Genomic DNA, 21,223 nt, shown 5'->3' on the forward strand with positions numbered 1-21,223 from the left:
ATACTAGAATTCTCACTTTACTCGATCACTCTTGTAACTCTTGCCGTGGCATCATACACAACGTCGCACAAGAACATCCAGAAGAGTACGTCAAGTCGCTCAGTACTGCTCCCGTCTACGAGGGGCTCACAGCTCGTCGCCTCGGAGAGCCCAAAGCCTTCGTCATTACATTTCGAGGCAAGCAAGTACCGTACTACGTATATGTCAATCAATCCCTCCTGCGATTGACGTATACGATGAAACGGGCCACCCAGCGGACATTTACCCCTTGCCCCCCGCCACACCCAAGTGCAAGGCATGCGGTGCCTCCCTCAAAGAGCCTCAGCAGCACATCTGCGCACCACGGTGTGGCCTTTGTAACGGCCCACACACAATCCGCATCTAAAGACTGCCTCAAATGGTACTTGCCCACCGTGTACAAGGCCAAGAAAACTGCAAACAAGTCCACATCGAACGAGTCCTGCCGGTCGCACTCCCCCTCTCCTGGCTCGCGACGCGCAACCAGGCCGCCGGTACTGCTAAGTTACCTCCAACTACCGACAATCCCTGCGTAGACACACGCCTTCTACACGTGTGGGAAGCTAAACGCAGCCTGCACAAGCGCTGGAAAAGCAACGACGCAATAAAAATCTGCACATCCACATTGCGCAGCTCACTGAAAAGGCGGCAAAATACGCACGTGAACTTCGCCGAGAGAGTGAGCTCTCCCTTTTTGACGTCAGGGGCAACCATGTGAGCACGTGACAAACCTGGAAAATTCTTCGTTACCTTCTGGACCTCTCTACCTCCAAGACATCGTCCCTAAACCAACTACGGGCCCTCCTGCACAAACACTCAACAGACACACTTCTGACGAACCTCGAGGCAAAATTCTTTCCACGCGGTCCTCCGCAGCGCCACATAGACTGCGATGGCGAGAAGACCCCGCACTGAATCAAGACACCCTCATTTCAGAGGTACGAGCGGCGCTGGCTCGCTTACGGAAAAACCCGACGCCGGGTCCCGATGGAACTTCCAACAGGCTACTAACCAACCTCGATGACCACTCCCTCGTGTCCCTCACCGCGTCCTTCAACAGAGTGTGGCGAGAGGACAAAATCCCTGCTGAATGGAAGCTCGCCAACGTTCACCTCATTCCCAAACTGAACAAGCCCCCCTCCATTGACAACCTCCGACCTATCTTGTTAACATCCTGAGTCGGAAAACTCATGGAGCATATCGTCCTAGCTCGCATCCAGCGTCACATGGACGATCGGGATCTCATGCCGGCCTGTCTGTTTGGCTTCTGACCTCACCTCACCACCCAGGACATTCTCCTCCAGATTAAAAAACAGGTCATAACCCTGGCCACCCGACACTCCCCCACAGTGATGCTGGCATTAGACTTCAAGGGGACATTTGACAATGTGTCTCACTCAGTCATTTTAGCCCACCTGTGAGAGGTGCATTGCGAGGAACGCACGTACGCATACGCGCGACACTTCCTCACAAACAGGCAAGCGGTGATTCACGTCGGAGAAGCAGTCTTACCCATCAACCTGACGAGCACAGGCACTCCACAAGGAGCAGTACTCTCGTCAATGCTCTTAAATATCACCCTAATCAAACTGCCACAACGCCTTCCGGCTCTTCCAAACATTAAGGATGGCATCTCTGCCAACGATGTGACAGCCTGGACAGGCACAGGCTCGTGGGGGGACATGGAATCTCGCCTTCAAGAAGCGGCCGATATGGTCACTGAGCGCCATCTCTCGCCCCCGCCGCGGATCCTCCCGCGGCGAAGTGCGAGGAGGTGGCGCCGCTCGTCGGCACCCCAGCAAAGAAAGAACTGAAACTAAAGCGTGGCAAACTGTTCGCATGGCGACGCAGTGAAACCTCCCCCTCGCGAGGGGCACGATCAAATGCAGAGCATTTCCGGGGGCGCACGACGTTAAGTAGTTTGCGTTACGTTAATGTTGTAGCACTTGTGGCAACTACTGACGAGAGAGCGCTCGTCAGCAGTAATTTGAATGAGTCAACGATATAAGGCGCGTTCGTAGCGTACCATTCTGTGTCGGCTTTGTGGCGCAGTGGGTAGAGCACCATGTACATTGCGTTCCGCCCGCAGGGTTCTCTCTCACCAAGGCTGGCCACCGTGTCCTGTCAGAATCGGAAATAAATACACCAGGCTACAACGGCCCACTTCTAGAGCCCCTCCCCCGACTTACTCAAGAACTCATTCAAGTCCGACTTTTAGCGCGTAATACACACCCTGAACACCACATAGGACGACGCAACAGAAATGACCCAACATTTACGTCTCGCTTGACGCACCCTCCTCCCCCCCCCCCCCCCCCGACGGACACCTATCTATCGAGACGGCACACCACCACCGTGCCTTGCAAACAAACACGTTCACCCCAAGCAAAAAGAGTCTCCCACTACTCGGAACAAATTACGCCCCCTAGTTGCCCCTTCTGTGGAGCAGACTGCACTCTTTTCCACGTGGTTGGTGGATGCCCCACTCATCCTCTCCCCAAACCGAATCCGTTGAACACTCCAGAGCTCTGGAGGCGCGCCCTGTCCAGCTTATGCCTCTCAGACCAGCTTCGACTGATCGAGCGGGCTGTAGCCGCTGGCAAAGCATATGGGGTTCATGGACTGAGGACTCGACATCCTGGGACAGCCATCCAAATTTGCTACATAATAATAATGTTTATCCTCCTCCTCGGAGCCCTCCTCTGACCTACCACCCCTATTGCTGCTTCCCTTCCCTGGCACGCAATCCCTGCCTCACGCTATTCCGTACGTGCAAATTCAACATTTGGACCACCAACCTTCCGTACCTTAAAACGCGATTCCTTGGAAGATGGAGAATTCAGGATTTCCGCTTCATTCATATTTATTCATTTATTTATTCATTCATTTATTCATTTATATATATTTATTTTATTTATATAAGCCTTGACCTGGGATTTGCATCATCTGTCTGGTCCCCTTGAGGATTACCTAATTACAATGATGGAGTCAATACAGCCCGGTTTAATAGCGTAAACAGGAAAACAAGAACAATCAATTTCAGCATTACACGTTCGCAGCACAATTGCACTGTTTTGCTTGCTACATAAATATATTTTAGATGCGAAGCATCTCATGCTTGGGGCTGTGTCCCTCCCTCCGTCATTGTCGTTGCTCGCCGTCCGCACTCTACAGCGCATTCGCGTCTCTTCAGCCCCGTCAGCGTTTGGGCGGACGTCAGCGCAGTCCACGATAAAAAGAAATACCGTAATTACCCGATTCTAACGCGCACCTTTTTCCGGAAAAACAGGTCGAAAAATCGCATGCGCGTTAGAATCGGATACGAAACCGAAACTGCCGAAACAACAAAAATTTTGTCCCGCCCATCGCCATCGCCATCTCAAGATGGCGCCAAAGCTTTTAGCAACGATTTTTCGGACGCAGGAAGCATAGGTGCCCGGGCTTTCGCTATCGGCGTTCACACAAATGGTCAAATCGTTCCACTTGTGCACTTGAAAACAGCAATGGCAGCAGCGGCTCTCACGCGTTCAAAACGAGTTGTCGGCTGAAACGTGCGCCTCTGGAGAAGTTCGCAGGATGGGCGTGTGAGGCGTGGGCCACGATCCCATCGATCATGGTTGAACGTTCGTTATGAAGTGTGGCATCGCGAACGCGCTTAACGGCACCAAGGACGAGATGTTGTGGTCAGCGGAAAGCGACAATGAGTGAGATGAGTGAGATTACTTCGAGAAATAAATCGCCCGTTTCTCTCGCATTCGTTTTTCTTGCTCACAAAGTTCCGTGCGCGTTACAATCGGAAGTGCAAGTTTTTTCCGTTTTTTTGTCAGGAAAATCTGGTGCGCGTTGGAATCGGGGACGCGTTAGAATCGGGTAATTACGGTAGTTAGGCGGCGCCTGGCTTCCATCCCACGACTCTCTGGCCGCAACGCGAGGTACGTGGCACTCTTCCCACAGCGCTACAAACCGAGACGGGAGCATGTGCTACGAACGCGCCTTATGACCTTCACTCATTCAAACTACGTCAAGAAGCTACTGATGCAACGAAGGCACGCGAAGCTGAACGTCAACGGAAACGACGAACTGAAAACTAATGGGAACTTCAGTCGACCCCATGGCTGCTTCGCATACTACTCAGCGTTCCCCTACGGGAATATGGTGTAATTTTTTTAGCACCAGGCTATCTTCGCTAGCCCTAACAACACTATTGCGCATATCTGGATGCCTACACCATCACCCCAGCTTCGCTCGCATATGCAGCAAAACACGGGCATTCAACTCATCAGCGCTTCTTACGGTCATATCATTGTACAGTGAACCCCTCTGGTACGTCCCCCGGATTTACGACGACCCGCTTCTTACGACGGATCACCGCCGTCCCGGCAAACTCCCCATAGAAACAATGCATTAAAAACCCCGATGATATGGGCTTCGGGTGCACCGAGTCCGCTTCATACGACGGACGCCAACGGATGCGAAAACACTACGACGCAGCCCCACGGCGATGACTGAAAACCCGCTTTTCTCGCCCGCTCGCTCGATCCAAGTTTCTTCCTATCACGACGCTCTCTGCCCTCTGCTTATCAGTGCCTTTCAAAGCGGCGTTGTCACTCCCCTTCTTTCTTTGCTAGGGTGTTACAAACACGCTCGTCCGGAGCAGGGTGGAGACACGTATACGTTGGCACCGCCATTTTGGGTCACTCGCTGGCCGCCGCAGTAGGTCACTGTAGCAACACGGCGCCATAATTCTCACCGCAACACGGTTTACTCGCGAAGTTTCACTCATCTATTTCTCGTTTCAGGGTCTTGTAGGAGACGAAAAAACTTTTGTTCAGCACTTTGACCCAATAGCGGCGGCACGGTACCGTTCAAAGGGGGTCTCCATCATGTACGGGAAATCCGTTTTTTTTTTTGTCTTCGCCTCGTACTGTCGTTTGTTTCGCTTATCCTTGGGAGTTTCAAACTCGCTTTTCCCCCCTCAATTCGCTCGACTCCATCGGCCTTATCTAAATAGCACCGGATGGCACGGGTGTCGCGTAGCGAGCGGCGCTTGGCTGGCGGGTTATCTAGGACGCCAAGGAGGGGAGGGGGCACAACATAGGCGTTTCTTTTTTTTAACTTGGGATTTCAGACAAATGTTCACAAATCACGCGAGAACTTGCTAAATATGGTAGTTTAAATAAGTTCATACCCCACCTATCGCGTGAGATCGTCTACTAAGCCGGCATTTATCCGCACCACGGTCGTACGACACCCCGGTCATACGACGCTTTCTCGTGGTCCCTTGAAAGTCGTATTGTCGGGGTTCCACTGCACAGCAATGTTCCCAACTGTACCGCTTCTATCAGCGATCCGGCTTCATTTCGTGAACATGTGTGCAACCAATTTTCATAGCAGTAATGTCGATTTTATATCACTGATGTTTGCGCAGCTCTGCCAACTTGCGTAGATTCATGCTTGTACTTCTTTAATTATTGTTGTGCTCGCACTGGTCTCGCATTTTGAGGTGTTGTAAGCCTTTGTATGTCTGACAATATATAATTTTGGTGTATGCGTGCGTGCGTTGTACATCTAGGCCTTTCAATTGAGCCTCTTGACTGTGCTTTGCGTCTGATGTATCTTTGAGGTTCGTTTTCCGAGTTTTGTGCATATCAGCAAGTCTTTTTATTATGTTTGTTTTATGCGCAAGTTGTTACACCTGCTTTGTTCCTTCTATTTCAGTTATCGTTCTGTATTAGTTTCTTGCTGTTATTGATGGCCGCCTTGTTACTATTTCAAGTTTTTCCCCTTATTTAACGCTCTTTGAGCATAAGCTATCATAAATAAATAAATAAATAAATAAATAAATAAATAAATAAATAAATAAATAAATAAATAAATAAATAAATAAATAAATAAATAAATAAATAAATAAATAAATAAATAAATTATTGGCTAGCTCACTTACGCTGAAGGCACCGAGTGAGGAAATATCGCCGTGGTATCCGCACTCCAGAGTCACAGATATGCGAAGTAATAAAGAAAGGCTCAGAACCTCTGATGTGTCCCTGTGTACTTTTTGAAGCCACACACAATTACACTCTTTTGGCCCCTTTCAGAAGTCTCGAAATGAGTACCTTTTACGTAACTGCTTTGAGAAAAAGTTCTTGTTTTGTTTCAGGTGCACGTCGACTGTGGCGGTCAGCACTTTCCGAGCAGCAAGACGGATCCGGTGAACTGAATGAAGAAAGGGGGCGGCTACCGGAGCAGCAAGAAATCAACGTACGAAGCTTCTCTGCTGCTGTCGTTTGACGATGCTCGAGAAAAAAAGTCGACAATAGAGTTTCTTTCATTTGCCACTTTTCCGAGTCACCTAAACTTTGACTAGATGTCTGGACCCTTGGGATGTTGGTTAACGACAAATTCATTTAAGAACTACCATGCAGTTGCTACACACAATCAGGAAAAAAGGCGAAATGTACCTTCCTCCTCTGTGACTTGTAGTAGGGGTGAGTATCATCACGAGAACCTAAGGTAGAATTTTGAGTGCTGTTACTGCGACTTTCTCACTTTCAAAAGAAAAACGAATGAAAAGTAAGGAGGCGATTATGAGCCCCATACAAATACATATGACGGATAAGGTACTATTCCATCACTGACCAATGAGAGAGAGAGAGAAGGCTCTTTATTGAAAAAGAAAAGAGGTTTGCCGGCGTTTACAGTAGCCTATATGCGCTTAAGAATTCTCTGCTGAGATATGGGGACGGGGGAAGAAAAGGCCCAAGAAACAGCTGGGCAGGTAAGAAAAAGAAAAAAAACTGTCGTGGACTTGGCGCGATAATGGACTTTCACAAATTTTGTTTTTGGTCTGAGCTTGGGCCACGTAATTTGCAATTTTGAAATTAGGCCAATGTCATCCAAATAAGAGAACACACTCCGTAGAGCTTAGCGCTGCTTCAAGGGACAAATCCATGTTCCTAAAATAATCTTGAGAGTTATTGGTCCCTGTTCCAGAGGCATGCATGCAACCGCGATCGTACTTCTTTGAAAACACGGACCAGTGAAGAAAGCTCTGGACACATTGGCGGCAACATAACCGGACACAATCGCACCAAGTTTGTTGGCATCGGACTGTCCACCCACGCCTTTCACATTCTGCTAAGCTCACCTGGCCTGTCCATCCTCCAATAATCTTCTAATACTCCGGCACCTGCGCTATAACCTCTTCCTCCCTCTCATTCTCAGTTTGCGCCGCTTCAATCGTACCTCTGCACTTTCTTCCGAGTCCTCCCTCCTCATACCCATACCCTAACTTTCCCCACTCATCCTGTTCTCCCTCTGACACCTGAATTCCTCTCACTCTCTACATACCACTCTATAAGGTACAAACCCAGCCTTTCATGTACGCTCCCAGTGCCATCTACTGCTTCGCATGAAGCACCCCTTCTAACAGACTCCGTACAGCTTGGCGCTGCTTCAAGGGACAAATCCATGTTCCTAAAATAATCTTGAGAGTTATTGGTCCCTGTTCCAGAGGCATGCATGCAACCGCGATCGTACTTCTTTGAAAACACGGACCAGTGAAGAAAGCTCTGGACACATTGGCGGCAACATAACCGGATACAATCGCACCAAGTTTGTTGGCATCGGACTGTCCACCCACGCCTTTCACATTCTGCTAAGCTCACCTGGCCTGTCCATCCTCCAATAATCTTCTAATACTCCGGCACCTGCGCTATAACCTCTTCCTCCCTCTCATTCTCAGTTTGCGCCGCTTCAATCGTACCTCTGCACTTTCTTCCGAGTCCTCCCTCCTCATACCCATACCTAACTTTCCCCACTCATCCTGTTCTCCCTCTGACACCTGAATTCCTCTCACTCTCTACATACCACTCTATAAGGTACAAACCCAGCCTTTCATGTACGCTCCCAGTGCCATCTACTGCTTCGCATGAAGCACCCCTTCTATTCTTCTTTTCGCAAGCTACAAGAACCACTGCCCTGTTCGATCTCAGTAGCAGGTCTTGACGTAAACTGCTTGGGCTCAAGCGAAGGATGTTCTAATATTTGTTTTGCCAAGACCAGTAATCTGTTTTACCGCGAAAATGTCCTCTAGGGTCACACCTACGCCCTATTTTTGTAGTTAGGGATTGTTTAATACCTTTCAGATAGGTTACGGGAGGTGCGAGGCATGTCAACCGGTTTATTAGCGTTCCCAATCAGAGCGGAAGTGCCCGGCTTGTACTTATCTGGGACGGAATGTCACCACCAGAAACATTTCTGTTTGTTCCGAGGCACAGGCGAGCAGCCAGGCTGACGAACGAAGTTTCTCGTGTAACCAAAGAAATTCTATCGTTTTTAAAAGCACGCAATACATCACCGCGGGTGTATGCTGCTCTTTGCGATTGTCTGGGCTTAACAGTACGCGAAATGGTTCGTTCCGTTGGATCCTCAGTCCTTGGATTCATGTTATTGATTGATTGATTGATTGATTGATTGATTGATTGATTGATTGATTGATTGATTGATTGATTGATTGATTGATTGAACGCTCGCTCATTCTATTGATTGATTGATTGATTGATTGATTGATTGATTGATTGATTGATTGATTGATTGATTAATTGATTGATTGATTGATTGATTGATTGATTGATTGATTGATTGATTGATTGATTGATTGATTGATTGATTGATTGATTGGAACGGTTGAGGTAATTGACCATTTTATTAAAGGAGCCATGAAGAGAAAACACAAGTTTGGTTCATTCGAAAGGTTGCCTCGTTAGAACCATAACGACACCACTTATAACGCAAACTTCGCTCAAATAAGCTCCATAATTAGGAAAAAAGGAAATGACCATGCGACCCACCAGCTCATTTTCCGCAACAGAACCTATGATGTCACTCGAGAATGCTCTGCGATTGGCGGAGGCCGGCAAAAGCAAACGCAGGTTAGGCAGGGCTTACAGTTTGCATAGCGAGCTATATGCCCGTGAAACATACATGTGCGCCAATGCGTACGAAACTACCGCCGCCCGAGCTCGACATCTCGCCGTCGCGCAGACGAATTTTCGGGTTCGAGGCTCTTCGGGGCCAACGAACCGTCCCAGCACGCACAGCCGCGACCTTGCTTCGTATCGTAATCCCTTCACAGGAGGTTGGCCGTCATATCGCCAACCAGCAAAGGTAAAAATAGAAACGAGGGGAGTAAGGAACAGCAAGAAGCGACGAGATAGTGCCACTCGTCGCATAAGTTTAGAATGGTGTTGGCTTGCTGCTGTCGTTACGAGCTCGTTTCTAGTTTACAACCACTGAAAACTTCAGTTTGTTCGAGTACTTTACAATGAAATTTCGTTGCTGCGTTTTGAAATGCCCATGTAGTACGGGCAAATCGTCGAGGGAGTGCGACATCCCCGCCGGCGAAGAAATCTCCTTTCATGTGCTGCCAAACGATGAACCGCGGCGAAGCAAGTTCGTCGTTTTGTGAACTTTGCAAACGGAGGAGAAAGGGAGCCGAAGGAAGTACGAGTGGGCTCGCTTCATTTCCGACAAAGTGATTACGGCAGGGACCCTTACGTTAGCTCACTCCTGGGACATGCTGGCGCTCGTCGCCGACTTTGTCAAATCGCCGTCAAAGCGCTCTGACCTTGGGGGAAAAAGCCGTACACACAGCGCATTGACTCTCGTATCTTTCTGGTCGGAGCAGAGAGCTCGCGCGAACGGCTTTCCATACACGACACCGGCCAACTGGCATAAGCGATACTGCTACTAAAATTGAACTATTATTAACCGTAATAAAAATACGGCACATACGTACCAGTCTGTATTCGTCCGTCGCGACGGGGCTGACGAGGCAGCGGTGCCGACGGCAGGGCGTTCGTCTGTTGTGGCTATCGCGGAATGGTCGCTTTCCCGTCCACCTCGTATCCCACAACCCCTGCCGCTCGTGCACTTAGAAGCATTGAGCGTTCAAGTGGTGTGAGGTTGTTAAATGCAAGCCCTAGCTCCTCGGCGAGAGTTTTGTTCTCCGGATCAGGCGATTCCATGACTAGGGCTACGGGTGCACTAGGTTTTACTAGTATTTTTAAATTGGCCGCCGTCTCGGTTTCGGCACGAGTTTCGGTTCCTGTCTGACTCCCGCGTGTGGGTGCTATATGGAGTCGACATACTAAGTATCTGTTTCATGGACCGGCTCGTATGACGCCATTGTTCACGTCACCAAATGTGCAATTTTAGCGGGAGATTTAAAATTTTGGCTTAAATTGCCTTATTTCTCAGGGATGAAAGCATCATTTGCTTCCGGGAAAGCGCCTGGGGAACTATGCAACACCTAATCTTTCGAATAAAACAAACTTTTGTTTTCTCTTCATGGCTCCTTTAAGCATTGCCTAATATACTTTCGAGGTATGTGCCACTCTCGGGAATATATCAGTTGAGAAGGCCAGTTACGCTTCTGTTACTTGTGAGCGCGTGCAAGTTAAATACCATTCATTTTCCGCGTGTCTCTCCCGTCTTCTCTCCATTGTTATCAATGAAAGCCTTGGACAATCGCCGGTCACCCGGAATACCTAGCTGTTGTCCACATGACGATAAACAGCGCTTACGCAAGGTCCTAAGGCGTTTTTAAAGACGATAATCTTTCTTGGTTACTTGTTGTTTTTTCGCTCATTTAATAGCCTCAAGGCTTAGGAGACACTACGCGGGTACGATCTATATCCAGGAAACTAGGTTGGCCTCCCGGATATAGTCCAGCAAGGAACGGTAGCCAGGATCATGGAGCCGTGCACCGATGGTAATGCGTGTCTTGCCGCAAATTTAGGCTTGCTGCCATCGAACATTTCCTTCCAATGTCCTTAGTTCCAGGGCATGTCCATAGTAGGTGGTGAAGGTCTGCCGGAACCGTTTCCTCGGAGCAGGTTGGACATTTCATATGCCCTCGGTAATCCCCTTTCCATCCACTCGTGCGGGCAGTAGTAAGAGCCACGCCCAGTATGATCCTTCGTAGTACAAACTCCTCCATCCTGGTCAGGTTCAGGGGGAGGAGCACTGAACACGGAGGTATGAGATCACGCGTTCGGCGCCGAAGATTCTCCTTTGCAGCCCTTCGTGCGGCCCATGGGTAACTTGGGAGCTGGGCGGAGGATGATGTGGCCGGGAAGTTGTGTGACAGGAAGTCAGCCCGTTAATTTCCTACAATACTGGTGTGACCAGGAACCCATGACACGATCAACATTTATGGCATTTTGCTGTGGAGATTGTGGATACGTTGGCAGATGATGGGGGTCTGCGCAACCTGTTTCAGATAGTAGATCACTTCTGTAGAGTCAGTACGAAGATTGGTGGTTGTCAACGCTTCATTGAAGTCGGCTGCACAGAGCAGGGCGTCGTGTACAGCCTGCAATTCTAGCAGTATTGGGGTGCATGTGGCCGAGACGTAGAGACTACGGCCTTCGATGCTGGGATGAGTGGGGCTGGTCCACGCTGTGACTCCACGTGTTCCTGTGCATGAAGCGTCGGTGTAGAGGAGGCATTGATCGTCTAGTCCCGGAATATTTGGAGGGGAGAGAGCTGTACTTTACTCTCCTTGGTCCGCCCTTTCTGCAGATGGCTTGTCTTGTTGGAGGTTATAATCGTATAGCCCCATTGTGGAAGCTCTTCCTGACTTTCTGGAGGAACCAAGTCTCCCAGATTGAAGTGGTCGTACAGTGCATGGCCGTTCTGCAGACATGCATACGTTGACAGTCGCACAGCTCGGCGTTGATTTATGAGGTCGTCACTTGTGTTGAGCTGAGCTTGTTCCTGAAGGACCGGTATCGGGGTGATGCGAGGGAGACGGGTGATGGCTCGCATGGCATCTCTATTAATAGCTTCCAGTTTAGCATGTTGGGACGCAGTTAGACGCTGAAACTGGGCTTCATAAACCACTCGTGGTTGGAGCACAGCGCTCGCCAGCCGCCGAGCGACCTCAGTTCTTGCACCATCCGCTTTTGGCGCAATGCGGCGGATTAGGCGAACGGTTTTTGCCGCCGTTTGCCTCACTGCTACAACACAAATTGTGGTCTGTCTGTCTGTCTGTCTGTGACTCGATTCAGCCATCCGGCCAAAGTAAAATCTATACTGCGCAATATTCTTATATACTCACAGCCAAACGTAACTGTCTAAGCCCGGTTTATATGTTCATACTTGTCAACTTTGTTGAACAAGAACAAGACATTACGCAAATATAAGACAGGAAATTAGTACACAAGGGATATTTACAGCGTTCCTTTATTAAAAAAATTTGTGGATGCTTGGTTTTCCAATACCAAATGATATGCTACATCTACTGCAGAAAACCACCGCCTGCTGTTGCCCGCGCCACCTCCTGGCGGCATATGAAAAATCACGCGGCAACAGCAACGAATGTTTCCACTAGCTAGGTTCCACGTTCTGCTTGGAACGCACGTGGAGAAGGGCAACGTGGTTCTATAAACGTTCAAGTAGGGCGCCTCGATTCACGCGTGTCTCCGCCGTACTCCAGCGCTGGTATCGAGGAACCCGGCCTGTAGCAGTGGAACGCGGTAAATTCAAATCGCCTTGAGCAAACCTTTAGTTTGTTTACCTTGGGATGAACGCGACGGTACAGGAACAGCATGAGAGGTGAGCGGGAAAGCAAATGGGGGCATTTCCTTGGCAAATATCTACAAAGACTATCGTCTTTTGGCGACATTTGCAACGAAAGGAGCAGATACACGGCCAATTTTGTACTTCTTTCTTGGTACTAGTTTAAATGCTGTTTTTCGTCATGTTATATAAGACGAAGTAGACCAAGTTAAAACCTTAGGTGTCGTAAACAGATCTGCAAACACCCCGTAATTCATGTTCAAGACACGAATATGGGTAAGCCTAAATTTCTGAAAGTTGGTCTTCTATTAAACAGATCAGCATGCGTCCCCTACATTCTGCGTTTTAAACAAGCTCCCCTGCAGACGTAACTAGTCGGCTCACTCTAACAGTTTCGGAATAAAAATACAAACACCAATAACTTTCCGTATGGCTCTTGGAGCATCCCGACTGCACTGATATATAGGCTGCTTGAACGAGTCAAACGCTTAAAATCAGCCGCCTTCCATAAAGTGTCGGTGGCTTGTCTGGCACACCAGTTTGATGAAGGAGGTCTGGGATTATGGTAAGGGCGTAAGGTAGGAGAGTTGTATACAGTAGCAATTGAAATGAGTCGTAATTACGTTTGCGTACCAAGGGCGCCAACTCTACAAAAGGGTAGATCCCAAATGAACCATCTCTTTCGAAATGGCATTTAGCCTGCACGCCATTGGGCTGTTTTTTATGGTTATTTCGGCCTTATTTTGTGTGTTAGCGGCAGTTTGTAGGCATTTTTGGTTCATAGCTGAAACTTTATCCGCTTTCTAAAAGCGCGGATGATAACTGCCCAGTCTAGTTTTTCGGTTCAAAAAAAGCCGCCACAAACGCGCAGAATAGCCAATCGTACAAAAAGAAATAGCCTGTTATAAGATGATGCATGGCACGTGTGCTGTCACGTGTAATAAAGCGGTATGGTACGAGATGCATGTACAATCTGTTCACTGTAGTCTAAGTAGAACGGCCTGACGCAATTCACCTAGATTGACTGAGCAGAAAGCTCAGTTCGGGTTTTTGTGGTGGGCGTTGTTCAAGAGGCTGTTATGGGGGTGATCTTGCTGCGAGCATTTCCATGACTGTGCACTAGCATGTTTTCACCGCAGGAAGGAAGACAAATTTTAGAATCATTTCTGCTAAAAAAATGTAGCCAGTGCTTTAGCAGACGTTCCTTCACACCGTCAGATAAAGCATTCACGCTAGTACAAATACGTCCACTAGCGAAGGAGGAAACGTTAAAAAAGCAACCTTGCTATAAATTTCTCAATGTGCATACGTTTTTGTATATTGTACAGGTTGTGAAAGTTTATACTGTGAAGCTTTCACCAATACTGCAAGCACTATTACTGCCCGTCTTGATGGCTTATAGAATCAAGTGGAAGGCGTATGCGCGTATTGGGTAAAGCCAACATCCCTGATAGCAATTCCTAACACGGCTAATGGTTCGAGATAAGCGTAGAGTAGGCTCTTCTCGTGAACATTACTCTTCTAACTTTGGTCACGAAGGTGTACAGTTCAATTAACGTATTCAAATGTTGTTTGAAAGCAGCGCTGCCGCAAGATACTCCAAGTTATAACAGTTATGTAGTTCGAATCACACATGGAGTCATACAAGCAATTACTATCCAACAGGTAAAATATCGGTGCGAGATGTAAAATACTGTGACCTTTCTGTATGTTCTACCTTACACGTGACCTTTATCGCAAAATTAGCTTTTGTTCTTTGTCAGAAATCAAAACAGCAATGTGCACATATTATTGCTTCAATTCCTTTATTTCACATTATGTCGGGTGAAACATATGAGCGTTGAGTCCACCGACGATATACTGCCGCTACTGACGTAGAAAAAGGCATGTCCTTGCTTCGTTATTATAACGATCCAGCACCTGAGTCGCGGCCACGAATAATGTTATATCGCTTGGTAGGGAACACGTCGGCCGTAGTGGACGTGGCGATGGCGAGTACTGCAACGAAGTAATCAGCAATGCGTTTATCAAGCTGTTGCACGAAATCAAAAGTGAACAGAAATCACAGTGAAACAAGATGCATCTCCTATTTCATCCGGCTAATGCTCACGCAAAAAAGCAAAACTTCTGAAGGCAACACATTTTCATAACATCATAAAGATAACCGCCATGTTTTTTCATGGCGTATTTGCGATTCTGGTCTAAATTTTTCAAAATACATAAAAGGATGTATTCACATACCCACATTAAAAGCCTCAATGCCTCGTCGTTCAGGGTTCCAAATTCACACAAAGCATTCAATAGCAAGATGTATCAAACCCATTAGCCTAAAGCAGGAGTACTACAACTACTAGATCAATTCGTGAGAGCGAAGAGTAATACAGGCTTTTGGAAAACTCTTTGTAGAAAAACGTTCACCAAGTTTTATTTCTGCCCTACTGACTTCGTTTAATTCTTCGCGTAAAAAATTGTTTGCCTTTACCTCTAATCTCTAAAATCCATCAAGCGAACCAGATGCTTTGAAGTCCTACATGCGTGAATAAATTTGTTGCCTGATAAAATACTGTTTCCAATGGGGAGGACTCTCTGCTCGTGATATAATACCTGTTATCATTTTTTGCCATTTATCATGTCGTTTTAATTGAGTTTATTGGTATTGATCTAATAAGCAACCCCCTGTAAAATGCTAAAAGGAGACAGTGTATACACGTAAACGGGGGTGAAGAGAGAAAGCATACGCGATGAGTAAAATATATTCTATGCAAATACTTCCTTTATATATGTATATATAAGCCCACGTGTTCGAAGCAAAGCCAAACTAAACATTTCCCAGATGTGGTGTTATGCAAAAACGAGGTTTCTTAACAACAGGACACTCAATGAGATGTATTTTTCGCCGAATTAGTACACCCTGTATCCGCTAACCCTCCTCATCGTATCTGAAGAGTATTGAAGAGAGAGCAAAGTCACTTGATAGTTCAGTCATCATCATTTAACATTGCGCGATGTCGCTGCCTTAAAATAGATTTAGAGCAAAAATAACTTCCTGTTTTACTCAGCCAGTACAGTCATGGACATGTGAAACGAGACCACGATATTATGAACCCGCACACGCAGAATAAAGGAAAATGGATAGTGGATATAAAGTAATGGCTCGCTTGTGGTATATTTGGACAAACACATTTTATATATTTGTTACTGTAATAAAGCCACGCGACAATTTTACTTGCGTGGAATGAAATCGCGCTATGTGTGTGTTTTGGTTCATATTTTCGTGTTCGTGTTACATACGTCCGCATACGTACGCATACGTACGTTTCATACGTTCGCATATGTACAGCCATGGGACTGTACGTATGCCCAGTAAGTACGTCAGACAAAAATTTCTAAATTAAACTTTGGCTTAGCTATCGAAGCACCGAACGTACCAATGCAAGCAATCCAAAGGACCAGGAGCAGCGTTTTCGTGAGATACGCCATATCAATCACAACAGGAAACTGAAAAATTCGAAAAATGCATCATGAATTGCATTCAACGGCCGGTACCAGCAGCATCGCCTTATGAGTTCTAATGCTTGTGCACAGCAGGCTTCTGAAGCTTTTTCTCCGAGAGGCTACCATGTACAGTCATAAGCAAAAGTTTACGACCCACGAAAATGGCAATCTTAGGTTGCCTCTCTTCCGGTATCAGCCCAGAAACTGTAGTATGCATGTGAGGGGACGTGTAATTACTTAGGTATTGCGAAAATACCGCAAGTAATACCACAGGCTGCCGTGCGGCAGAGAAATCGCATAAAATTGCTGCTTTCGTGGTCCGTAAGCTCTTAACGGTGCGCCCATGACTGTCAAAAACACATAACTGCTTAATAAATGTATAAAAATATCTTAAAACTGTAAACAATAGGTTCAAGTCATTAGACGTACCAATTGACATTCCAGCTCAGTTTATGTAACTTCCGGTGCTCTTACTTATTGGTTTAGATAACTTGTTTAGAAACCTACTTATTTAGTAATGGCACGGCAGATTAAAAAATAAATATTGATAAGAAATCGCGACGTGTAAATATTTAGGAGTGTCTAGTGGTATTCTAGACAAACCTACTCCCTGCAGAATCTTTCTTCTCGAAGGATAAAACAACAACGCTTAGGCGAAGAAAAACTACCGGGGCACAACTCATAGCGCCTGCGAATGTGGACGCATACGTAGAAAGCTGAGGAAATATTTATAAAGCTCCATTTGCCTCTATATTATGTTTCACGTTTAACTGACACCTAGTTTTTGAAATTACTTTCGGGCCGCAATTTTTTTACTGTGGCCAAGGGTCCACTGAGTGTATTTGCTGGTGTCACTTCCTCAAATAGTGCATCAGCGTATGCATTTCTTACAGCATAACCTGTTAAACGAAACATACTTCCCTTTAGCCACTAAGCCACAAGTCCCGGTGTATTCACGGCTAAAGTGTAGCGCTTCAGCGCGCATGTTTGCGGTGTCCAGTCTCACTTTTCCATCTACAGTTTTGCGTAGGCGGGGAAACCGCCTTGTATTTTAAATAGCATTACTGTGTTCAGAAAAGCCGCAACATAATTCACGTCTAATGACATTTTATTTTTGACAAGTTGTGCAAATGAGATATTTCAGGACAAGGTTCCTAGAAGATATTTCCGAAAAAACAGTCCTTTCCTTGTTTCCTTTTTACTGCTCCTTTCATTGCATCTACAAACTAACCAATAAACTAAATCCTGATAAAGCGTTTCCCTCAAGCTAAATTCCATTCTCAAATTTCCCGAACACCTATCATATTTAACTCACGCTTCAGTCAATTTTAGTTGGACGAAAAACAAATGCACCATGCAAGTTTTTTCGTATAGGTAGTTTACAGAAAGCGCTGTAAATACGCCGGACAGAGATTTCAATCGGGAAAACAACAAATAGGCGAAGCATTAGAAAATCATACCTTGCAGCACTGTGCTCTCTGGGACCGGATCCTTGATGCTGAGACGCTTCTAGCAAACTCGTCTTTTATAAGTGTCTGATATATCAAAACTTCCTGCTGTGAGGCTTAAAATACGCAGCTGCACACACTGTCTGAGAAAGGTGCAGTTGCCTGTCTTGTGGACCGCTACAAAATGACCATCATTAGGTGAGCGAACAATGGAGCCATTGTAGCGCTTCCTCGCCTGTCAGCCGCCCGCTTGACGACTGTCGGCTTTAAAGTGTTTATTGCGCACCCACGAGCTAACAGGAAGCTAGCGGGTCCTGTACCTTCAACGTGCAAATGTCGACGCTAATTCAAGCATCCTTCTTGAATTTCACAGCGAGCACAAACTTGTTTTGAACAGATCATATCTACTAAAGCAAGAGCTCGAGGATACAATTGTCACCGTCTCTGGAAATTCATAAGCGTAGCTAAATGCGAAAGTATTTACGGGCATTGCAGATTGTTGGCTAGTCTTGCCGACAACAGGGCAAGGAGTGAAACGACGGGAAAAAGCGACCAAAAAACACGCTTCGCACGTTACTCAAGATATAGAGCACCGCCTGTTTTCCTCATAGAAATATCCCGTGAATACATAAGCTGAACTCGTAGTAAGCTCTGTGCTCTTAAATTTAAACAACGTAGCATCACCCCCATTGTAAAGATGCCGGTACGTATTCATGTTACTCAGGTTCTGCAGTTTTAAGCGGCAGTAAAATGTGCTGTATTGTTTGTCAAATTGCCTTATCACAATTTATTTCAGAATTCGTAACGTTTGTCCGATTCGCAGCAATTTCCAATTAGAAAGGTGCATTCTAAAGTGCCACTTCTCTGGCATCATCATCCCTGTGTACCGACCTTGTTTATTACGACACCCTGGAAAGTCATCTAAAAAAAAGTTTGCATATTGCTATCATATCTAATCTTTGCAACATGTGCGTGGAGAACTACAAAGTCAACACTAAACGTTCAAAGGGTCAAAATCACAGTACTGAAGCCGAAAACATGCAATAACACTTTTTAAACGAATTTTAAGCATCTTTAAAGTAGTTAGTACGGTGGTTTTAGAGCTTATATATTTCCGGGTCCTTTTAACAGTAGACGGCACTGTACAGAAATTTCTAAAAAAATGAATTCGAAACGGAAAAGTTTTGATGCTTACCTCCGGCCTAATCCATTCTTAAGCCACACTCTATTCAGGAGCAAGTTTCTTCCGGTGTGATTTACCATTGGCACACGTCAGTGTATGTGTAGATCTTTAGTTAAAGGAAAACCGATCGTGTCAGAATTGATCCAGAGAACTTTGCATAGAACCCAGAAACCTTTCATCAGCGAGTCATGAAAGTAACGGTCTGTTTCAAAATGCTAGACATTATATGTACCGTTTTCTGTCTTTCAATAAACTCGTGGACCAGAAAAAGCTTCGCTGCGATTTATTTTTTTGTGTGCGTACAAAAATCAGCCCATAAAGCTGAAACCCTGGTATTCAAGAAATTATTCGCCGGCATCGGTATTATATTCAGCCTTATAGGAGCTTGGGGAACTCCGCGTAAGTCGTTTTATTTTTCTTATCTCAGTCGATTCATTAAAAAGGTGGCTTAAATGCTTGAAGGTAATCTTCAAGCAGCCTCCAACACGGAGGCAGCCTTAAAAGAAAGATCGAAAATGCCCCACCGATCATTTTTTGCTGCTGTGCTGTTTTCTAAACATTAGTTTCCTCATTATGTTGCTGTTTAGAGCCCGGGTTTCTTGCTAGGCGAAGATTCACGAGTTAACTCCCCATGTTCGTCATTCGTTATAGTGATTGCTGTCGCTGTGTGTTTAAGGATACTTATAGGAACAGTTTAGTAATGGTGAACTGTCGGTATTTGATTGATTGATTCATTCATTCATTCATTGATTGATTGATTGATTGATTGATTGATTGATTGATTGATTGATTGATTGATTGATTGATTGATTGATTGATTGAAGGGTTTAACGCGCCGACGCAACGCAGACGATGAGGCGTGCTGTAGTGGAGGGCTCCGGATTAATTTTGACCACCTGGGGATCTTTAACGTGCTCCGAAATCTCGTACACACGGGCGTTTTTGCTTTTCGTCTCCTTCAGAAAAGCGGCCGCCGCGGCCGGGAATCAAACCCGCGACCTCGTGCTCAGCAGCGCAACGCCTTAGCCACAAACTCTCGGTATTGCACTACTCCTGGGGTATAAATAGCTTACCCATCGTTGACTTTTGCTAGCATGCCACCTTAAGGTCCATATAGTTTATTCTAGCAAAACGTAGGGCACAATAGTATTCAGTCATATTTTTCTTCATTTTTCCCCTCGCAAACGGGCCATCTATATCTTGCGGGGTTCCACAGTGGGAAATGTCACTTTTTGTCGATCGTGCTCGTGGTTGTCGCGATTGATGTCTTCCATCTTGTGATTGGTCCCGTTATCAGCATTCGCATTCTCATTGCTTGTCATCGCAGATGCAGTGCTCAAGAAGTGCGCAGTCATGGAAGCAATGACCAAGAAATACACAGGGCTAACGCCGAACATCCTTTTTTGGAAAATGCTTGATGACTGTATGGTGTCGTCAGGGTAATAAGAACTTCCTTTTCCGCGCGAGCCCAACTTCTTGACCTGCAAAAAAGATGTATTTGGAGTAAACGGTATGGCTGAATGTCCTCACCCTTACCGAAGACCGGTTATTTGACCGCAGGAGAAAGTTCAACGTTTTCCTATTATTTAACCAACCACAATTATTCTGGTCCAGCACAGCCCCGCGGTTTTAATTTTAAGTTAACCTAAACATTGCTCGAGCTGAAGAGCTGAATTCGGGTTCAAGAGGACTTCTAGAAAATGGTTTTGGCTGCATGTTAATGGTACTGTTTAAACACGTGCTGCACAATTAATGAACCAGCCAAGTAGGCTTAACTTTGAACAACACCCTCTACGGAAAAAAGTATGTCTACGTTGTGAACATCAGTCCAAATACAGACAAGCTATGGCGCTTCATAATGCAATAAGCTAGAATTTTGGCGGATTAAAATTGGGACTATTTTAACGAGGCTGCATGAACTCCACACTAACAAAGCAAAATATTAAGCACTTCATTAATTCTGTTCATTTAATGTTGAGGCGATCGAGAAGACAGACACTGAACACATTCATAAAATCACAGCACCTGGTGTTTAGACAACAACAATATGTGTAGGCACAATTTAAGTAACATCAGTCATTACAACAACATATTTTCCATGAGTAAAAAGCTGTATTGCACACGGATGATCATCATTGCGGCTCAATAGCTCCCACTTGAAGGAAGGGAAGGAAGGAAGGAACAATTTTATTTCCCACTTGAGAAATAAAACACGCCACACCTATCATTTTAATCTTACGCATAGAAACGTTGTGCCGAATTACGGTTTACACGATAGATGGCGCAAGCTGTCCTGAGCCGCGGAGTTAAAACCTGAGGTATAGAAGTGCCTCGTAGGATAAAAGTGGCGCTCGTCTACATTAATGCACTCGAGTGCATTGATGTAGAATGCACTACATCAATGCACTCGAGTTTGTGCGTCATCAAAATTGTTTCAATTTCCCGAAGTTTTCTCGGCTGAGTTGAAAAAAGCGCGCAACCCGCTGGCTTCGCTGCG

The 21,223-nt window shown here is 46.0% G+C and overlaps 1 long non-coding RNA gene across 1 annotated transcript; it reads right to left on the bottom strand.

Moving 5' to 3' along the window:
- Window positions 1-14,388: 14,388 nt before the first annotated feature.
- On the bottom strand, window positions 14,389-17,727 carry LOC144139581 (uncharacterized). The gene is made up of 3 exons (XR_013316281.1): window positions 17,556-17,727; window positions 16,029-16,098; window positions 14,389-14,598 (listed from the first exon to the last, which is right to left on the bottom strand). It is a non-coding gene; the product is annotated as an uncharacterized LOC144139581 (long non-coding RNA).
- Between the last annotated feature and the right edge of the window lie 3,496 nt (window positions 17,728-21,223).

Source organism: Haemaphysalis longicornis, unplaced genomic scaffold (assembly GCF_048455015.1).
Source record: "Haemaphysalis longicornis isolate Haplotype H1 unplaced genomic scaffold, Haemaphysalis longicornis Haplotype H1 scaffold_5, whole genome shotgun sequence".
Classification (NCBI taxonomy): domain Eukaryota; kingdom Metazoa; phylum Arthropoda; class Arachnida; order Ixodida; family Ixodidae; genus Haemaphysalis; species Haemaphysalis longicornis.